This window comes from Athene noctua, chromosome 6, assembly GCF_965140245.1.
Source record: "Athene noctua chromosome 6, bAthNoc1.hap1.1, whole genome shotgun sequence".
In the NCBI taxonomy this organism is placed as follows: Eukaryota; Metazoa; Chordata; class Aves; order Strigiformes; family Strigidae; genus Athene; species Athene noctua.
The window spans coordinates 36,832,309-36,840,634 of NC_134042.1; the positions used below are offsets into that span (position 1 = coordinate 36,832,309).

Here is an 8,326-nt window from a genome sequence, read left to right on the forward strand (position 1 = left end):
ATCTGGGAACGAAAAGTTGCAGAATGCAGTTGAATGCTTCCACCAGACTGGTACTCACTCACAGATGCGATTTTTAAAAAAGAAGTTAAAAGATTTTATCCGTTTAGCTTACATTATTTAGGGAGGTGTGCTGCAGTTACTGCAGCGACGTTAGTATATCCGTTAGCAGTACAGAGGGAACTCTCCCACCGCCCAGGGAGCTACCCCGGCAGGGATAAGCCCTGCCTCCGCTCCTGCTGTGCCCGTTGCAACCGTTATACCGTGCGGCGGCACCACAAACCTGCGCGGCGGGGACGGCTCCGGGGCTGCCAGCTCGGCTCCGGGGCGGCCAGCTCGGCCACCGGCCAAGGCGCGGCAGCTGCGGCAGGACCGAGCACCCGCTGCCTTGGCGGCGGCGCTTCACCCCGCCTCGCCGATCCCGGAGGCGGCGGGGAGCGGGCCCGGGGGTAGCAACGGGAGGCGGGTCCGGGCGCCGGGCGGGCTGTCAGTGAGCCGAGCCGAGCCGAGCCGAGCCTCCCCTGCGCTGCGCTGCGCCGCCCTCCCTCCCCGGGACAGGACGGGACGGGACGCCGCGGTCCCAGGCCGCCGCCGTCCCCCCGTTATCCCTCCGCCTTCCCCAGCTTCCCCAGCAACGGCAACAGGCCCCTTCCCGCCGGCCGGCGCCCACTCACCGTCGCGGCACCCGCCGCCGCCTCCCCCGCGGGCAGCCCGAGGGGCCGCGCTGCTTCTTCCCCCGCCGCGCTGCGGCCGCTCGCTCGGGCGCTCACCCGCCCTCGGCGGGGCTGTCCGGCCCGGCGCTCCGGGGGCTGCGCGCAGGGCCCGCCCTCGCCGCCGCGGCCCGGCACGGCCCGGCGGGCGGCGTTATGTAACCCGGGCCGCGGCTGGCGCCGCCGTCCCGCCCTGCGAGGAGCCGCCGTGAGCAGAGCCCCTGAGAGGGCAGCGGGAGCGGGCGGGCGCCGACCCTGCCCCGGGACCGGGCACCGGCACCGGCTTGGCCCGGCCGGCGGGGCGTCCCGGCGCGCTGCAGGCCGTCCTGGCGCGGCGGCAGGCGGGCGGCCGCGGCCACGGGCTCCGGGTGAGCCCCGGCGCTCTGCTGTTTCTAGCGGAATAAAATGCGGGAGACGAGAAAAAGCTCCTTCCCGCAATATCACGTTCTGGGGGACTCGGAGCTGTGAGAGTCACCAAACAGCAGGAGATGGGCGACAAACCACGGAGGGTGTTTACAGGTGCCGGTCGCCCCAGCGATCCGTGCCAACACGTGGGCAGGTCTCTCACGGTTTCTTCCGAAAGCCCGGACAGCAGGGCGGCGGCTGCATCTCAGCACTTGTACGTGAACGAAACAACCCCAGCTCACCGCGGGTAGTACGAACGGGAACTCGTCTGGATGCAGGCAGTGTTGTAACTGACGTTTTGGACAAAAAAAAAAAAAAAAAAAACGAAACAAAAACAAAACCCAAACCCACCAAGAATTTAGGAAACAAAACCTGTTTCCACTGTAGTCTGATTCAGACGAAGCTTTCCTCTAACCTATCCAAGCAAAAAGTCTACAGCATATGCTCAGGCTATTATGGGAAGCAGGGGTGGTGTGTTGCCAGCCACACCGTCCGTTCTGTAGCCCAGCGAGAAGCCAAAGAGTCGTCAATGTCTTGTGCTCCGCCTGTGGCATCAGAAAGTTACAATCACGTGAAGGCCAGTACATTGAGCCACAAGGAGGGAAGGAGGAAAGAATGAACGGCTTCTTCATATTTGAACAATAATTTAATGTAAACAAACTGAATGAGCACGTAAAGAGGTTTGTATTTCACGAGGCACAAAAATGTACTTTGGCAGAGGTTATATTGCTGCCCTCTGCTGCTGGGAACTTGTGCGGTTCATCTGCCTAATGAGCAGAAAAACAGGCAAATATTTGCGATAAAAGTCTTTGACCACACGTTAACAGTACTGCGGCCAAGAGCCTCGAGATACGTAGTTCAGAAGTGACGAGAGGGTGAGCTCCCAGAGTCTGCGAGAGGCAGGGGATAACAGCTCTCTACCCTCTAATGCCAGATCACATCAACAGCGTTAGCTGGCAGCATCAGCCAGGGGAGCCCTCATCTGCCCGCAGCCAGGTATTCAGGGTGGCCTGCCATCCATGTGCCAACACAGCCTTAACTGGGATAGCTCTCTATTTAAATTACTCCCAAATCATCAGGTATCACCATCCCACACCAGCAGCAGAAAAGTGGAGTTTTTGTCAGAACTCGATGGCAAGGTACTTTTATAGCTGGTTCTGACCTCGAAGCTCAGAATGCCCGTGGTGGGTCCTGTTACTGGCACAGTTTGTGGTGACTATGACCTTTGAAGTTGTCACTGAGAGGGAAAGTGAATGTTGTATTCTTCTGTTTGTGGACAAGCCTATCATCTAAATTGGGAAATGTGATTTATTCACTAGCATGATTTTGACAGACTATTTACTTGGAGTAAAGTTTATATCACCAGTGTGTAAAATTGAATCTATGTCTATACAGCTGCTCTTGCCCCATAGTAATTCCAAACTGATTATCTCTTAATGACCTTTGGAACAGTGTGAGGAATTGGAGGCAACCCAAAAGGGTTAGACTCCAAAGGAATGTGTCTAGAATAAGTAGATGATAAAGAACTGAAAAATCTTATCTATGAATTTGAATTGGGAAAACTGGCTCAGTCATCACAGCGAGTATATCAGCAACCCTCACTGGCAGCAATTAATTCCTTATGAAACCACCCCCTAGGAAATTATTTTGTATACCTAGACCTTTTAAGTCCAAAATAAAAACAGTCCTCTGTATTCAGAAAGCTTGCTGGTGTTGGACAATGCATCACTGTGTCTAAAATTTGCTTGCATTCAGTTCTTCTGCCCTTCCCTATGTGGAGGCTTTCATAGCTCCGATTTTACTACCTCAAACAGCTTCGTACATGCTGAGTTAGGAAATCCACTATACACAGGCAAACAGCAGGCATTAAGTAAATGAGCATTTAGTGCATTACCCAAACAATATAAAACCCACACACCACACCTAAACAACAAAGGAGAGGTTAGAATGACTGCAAGCAGTATGGAAGGGTGGAGGAGCTTCTGAAAAGGAAAGAGCAGCAGCTCTAGCTCTCTTTCCTTAGAAGAAAGGAATATATTTTTAGAAGCAGTTGGCTCAGCCTCTAAACCAAACCACGAGTATTTGCCAGTGCATATACAGAATTTTCAGACACTTCCTGTGATGAACAGAATACCCAAGAGACTGGGCGGGAAGCACCAAATACTGCAAAAGTAACAATGGTGTTGGCACAGTTTACTCCACAGGAGGATCTGCATGACATCTTTAGGGCAGCAGAGCAGCACTTACAATGCCGCAGGGTAGCTGCTCTCTCTTATTAGTGTAACACACCCATTTATTCATGCTCATAACCAATGACAAACAAGTATTACAAGATATTAAGATGTTTTTCTTTATGTTTGCTTGGGTACAGCAATGTAAAATTGTTATTCAAATAATGAGTCACATGGCAGTCTTGGGGTGGGAGGAACAGCATTTGTTGGCAGAGTAACATTTTGTGCAGCATACCAGTGACATATGTCTTTGGCATGACAGGTTTCAACATTGGAGCTTCTCAGGGATTTTTTTTTTTTGTGTGTTGTTTTATAGCTACTAGAAGTTGCACATTGCTTAACAGAAAGCTTCAGTAGGTGGTGGTAGGAGTTGCTACGGAACTCTCTCCTCATTCAGTGGGGAATGAAGAGCCATAAACTATAAATGTTAATGTCCAAATGGGTGTATCTTCAGGAGCACTAGGGCAAGGATCACACCAGTAAACCAGACTAACTTCCTGTTCTTGCAGAGATGATCTGTTCTTAACCTGGCATTTCAGATTCTCCCTGCTTCTTGTTTTAAAATTTACCTTTGTCTAATTCAGCTCCACATCCTGGGCACAGACCGACTGCCTCCACTGAGAAGTGGGACTCTGGGCCAGGGGTGTCAGAACTGATAGTGTAGTACAAATACTCTCCCATCGTTAAGCATTTTCTATTCACCTGAGTTCCAACTCCTGGGCAGACTTGGATATTTTAACATTCCAAGGACACCTGAAATTTAAGCATAGATTCTACAGGAAGAGTTCTGAATTAACTGATTTTTTGATTTTTTTTGTGCCAGTATGCTTCCATATGAACAGAAAAAAAGGAATAGTTGGTGCCCCTTATTCATTAGCTTTTAAATTCAGAATTTTATTTCAAACTGGAAGTTAGCAAATACCACAGAAGGCTGCAGTCACATGGAGTTTGCACATGTTAAATACACAAAGTGTTAACAACATCCATGAAATCAACTGTTGTAAATCAAGCCCTTTATACCCATATGCTCTTCTAAGAACAGGAGCCTTCAGCACATAGGATATTTAAATCCGGATTTACTACTCCCAATATCACTCCCAGATCTGCTGTAAGCTTATGCAGTTAGGAACTGAGGAAATTTGTTTCCAGTTTTCTGTTAGGTGCAAGATACTGCTGAAGAAGCCTCAGATCTCTGCAGCTTCTGCAATTGATAGAAGCAAGCCTAACTGAAAAGCACATGGGAGCAAGTTTAGCAGGCAAAATCCGACATAAGTCCAGTGAATTCAAAGAGAGTTAAGCCAGTATAAACCAGCTGAGGGACTGCTCTATTTATTTGTGAGCAAACCAGACTGTCTGCATCACACACACTAGACATATCAGGATTCTTCATGCAAACACCACTTGCTTCACTCACACCATATTCTTCGGAACATACGCTCTAAAGGAACAGTTGTCACTGATGATACTGGAGTCCTCCCAGCACTATCAAAACATTCATAAATAGAATTCACTTTCCATGTTGATATCAAACACTTCTTGTCTCAAGAGCAAAGCAGCAACCTCCTTTCCTGAGCATCATTACGACTTCTACCTGTTTTCTTTGCAGGTTCTCAGAGGCTCTGCTCTTGTTTTCAGTCTGATGCCTACACATCTTTAACAGCCTGAAAGCACTCAGGCATTTTCTCCCTAAATATAAGAAACACTCAATGTCCAAAAGAGTACACTAAGGGTGTTAAAAGCTGATAAAGGGATCAGACTGGAACTTTGAAGGCAGTATCACTTCATAGCCACTGAACAGAAAAGCAATAGAAAAAGTTTGTTGTACACTTAAACAAACTGGTCCAGTTTTCCTGATGCATCTATATTACTGAAAGTCCTTATGTTACCTTTATTAAAAAGAAGCTTTTTTTATACTGCTTCTAAATGGGGAAAAAAATGGACTATGTATCTGAGTACCAATATAATTATTTTGGTTTTAAAAATATTCTTCAAGCAAAAGTGGCAAGCTGAGAACAACTGAACACAGACCAAGTCAGAGGCACAGATGGGGTAGGAGCAGAATCCCAAGACACAACTCTCCTTTCCCCAGGGAGCATCTTTACTAGCAGGCTATGAAGTCCCACACTGTTTGATCTCTGTGCCCCCCATCCCCTGGGGTGACTTGAGGTGTTTTTTTTCTGCAAGTTGTCTGTAACATTTAGGCATCAACAAGGTTAGCAGCTATGCAGGAAATAAAATTTCTAACTTGTCTACATTTTGCAACTAGAACAAAACACTGAATTTACTTTGTTTCTTTGAGAAATCTCCCCTGCTTTCAGTTACCTTATTCACAATATATTTTGAAGTGCACTGTTCTGCATAGTTCTCTTCTCCCAAGTGTCTTTACAGCCGTCAGTGGCCTATTTAAGTTAGGAAGATAAGTTAACATGGAAATAGGAGGCGGTTGCAAACTGGCAAAGAGTATAGAAGTGTCTTTGATAAAAGGGGGGGGAGGGGAAAGGGAAAAGAAGAGAATTGTTTCTCCACTTGTAAATAGAAATGGAGAAGCTTGTACATACGACGTCTCCCTCCAGATAAGGCAGTGGGATTGTTGAGGCTTGTGTGGTTTGGAGCATGGCACTTACGGAGCACATACCACTTGCTAATCTCATGCGAGCCTACAAATGATGAAAAAGACAGTCTGAACCCTATGTTATTACTTACCTGTAAATCTTCATGTTATTCATCTATGAGAATTTGATTATTTAAAGGGAACTAAAGAACACAGACTTGACATCCATGGTGTAGGAATAAAGACAAGTCCAAACGTGTTTGTCCCCACAATTTGAAATGAAAGATATCTGTTTTGCATGATCTATATTTAACAGGAAAAAAAAATATCTACTTTTCTTAAAATAAATGTATTAAAATTAATTAGGTTTATGAATAATCCTACATACAAGCATCATTTTTAATCTTTTTTAATATGGCAGCTGAGGAAGACTCAGATTGTATGCAATTACTGATTTATGCTGTGCACTCTGTGGACCAAAAAAGTTTTACTAACTACATTACCCTAGCATCCAGAGACCTCCAACTGCAGGCAGTTTGCTAGGGAGTCCAAATGTGCTTAGGGAAAAAAAGACTAGATGTTCTGGTGCAGCACCAACGTAGCCATGCCAGAAAAGACTGCTTTAAACAATTTTCCAGGTTTCCCTCCATAGTAGAGATTGAAATAATGTCCAGCTATGGAGGGCATATTAAAGACTTCTATACTGTCCTTCTGCAAGCAGCCTTCCTTTGTTTGAACCTCAGGGTACACCAAGAAAACCAATGCCTATGCATTGGATATGTAGGGTTTCTGTGGAAAAAAGATGTCATGTCATAATGAAAACCTTGGCTTGACCTCCCAAGCATATGCTTTTGAAAGTTGCTCACTAAATTTAACATTTCTTAAGTATCTGACCTTGCAACTTTAAGAATATTCCTTTAACAGCCTGCATCCACGATTATTTCCTTAGAAGTCAATCAGCAAGCATCTTCACAACACAAATTCACATTGATCCCTGCACAAAGCATCTTGGGCCAGAATGTGGCTCTGGTAACTTATGCAGGGAGTGACTGAAAGATGACAAGCTGGTTACTCGGCACCATAAGGTGGTCACGAAGGTGACCAGTAGCACAGAAGGCTGAGACATGCTACCACTAGATTCTCACCTAAAAGCTCTGAGGTTTCATTTCTGTGCCCTTGCGAAAACCTGTTTTGCATGTGCCACTCAACTTTGGCCCTTTCAGTCCTATCCCCCTCCATCTTGTTCATGGCAGAGCCCAATTTATTATTTTTTTACCTAGAACACCCATTCCTAATTTTATTGAGCACTGCCCCAGCAGTTTCTGCTGCCTCTGCCATCAGACCTAGTCGCTACAGCCTTACCCAGATTCCTAGTCAGTCCAATTCCCTCTCACCTCCACACTCCCAGTGTCCCTTGTCAAATTAAACATCTGGTTTGACAATCTCCCCACTCTGAAGGGAGAAAGACAATGAATGGAATCGGCTTGGAAAGAAGACACTGTCCTCTCCATCTCTGGGATATCTGCATCAGATGAGAAGTACAGTTCCCCTCTGCCTGTTTGAATCCCAGCTTTCCACAACTTTGTACACTGTCTCCTTACTTTAATTACTGTAAACAGACTCTAGCCTAGCCCACAAAAATTCAGAAATACAGGGGCAGTGTCACATACAGTGGGGAAAAAAAACAACAGATTTTTAGGTCAGTTTAGCTTGTATGTATACAAGTTAAGAGTTTGCAGAACCTCATACCACAGCCAAACAGGGGCAGATTTCCATGCACATTCCTGTCATAGGTCTTATGAAAAGCATCACACTTTACATCTGCCTCATCCAAATTCAAGGTCTCTTTAGCAGAGCATTCCTGTGGGAAATTTTAGTCAAAATTACTCCAACTGTCATAAAAACCTTGAAGTCTTCAATCCATGTGAAAAGATGTAAACAAGTAAGATGAGGGTCATATTATTCTGCACAACACTTTTATATAACAATGGGACTAAGAACATCTTTTTATAGCAAATATTACTGATTGCGATGATTAATTTTAGTTTAGGTACTCGCTTAAGCTTTTCTTCATCCCTGCTTTAAAGTATCGCTTCTACACTTCAACAACCACGCAGTACATAACTGAGAATTATCCTCAACATTTTTACAGTAATGACAGCTTATTTATATTACAAGTAATATAAAATTACACTGATAACACTAGCAGCTGAAGACTAATGTTTTAACAAAAAGCTTCCAGGCTGCCCAGAATTACTTTAATACAGATTTGTCAATTAAAGATTAAGCAACAATAATTCATGTGATTTAGGGTTGTAGCACTGGCTAGACTATAGCTCCTTTTCAAAGGAATATTATGAAAACTTAAAAATGTGTTAAAATGTGTACACACATTCCTAGAAAAAAAACCTGAAACAGTAAAGGGTGCATGA

At 45.5% G+C, this 8,326-nt stretch overlaps 1 protein-coding gene across 2 annotated transcripts in view; it reads right to left on the reverse strand.

Moving 5' to 3' along the window:
• The window catches only part of SYNE3 (spectrin repeat containing nuclear envelope family member 3), a 71,551-nt gene extending 70,814 nt beyond the window's left edge, over positions 1-737 (reverse strand). Inside the window, exon 1 of one of the 2 annotated variants that reach the window (XM_074908603.1) lies at positions 672-737. The gene's annotated coding sequence lies outside the window, so the exon portion shown is untranslated. Of the gene's footprint in view, positions 1-280; positions 369-671 lie in introns of those variants that run through there. The other variant, XM_074908605.1, reaches the window with a different exon arrangement.
• Between the last annotated feature and the right edge of the window lie 7,589 nt (positions 738-8,326).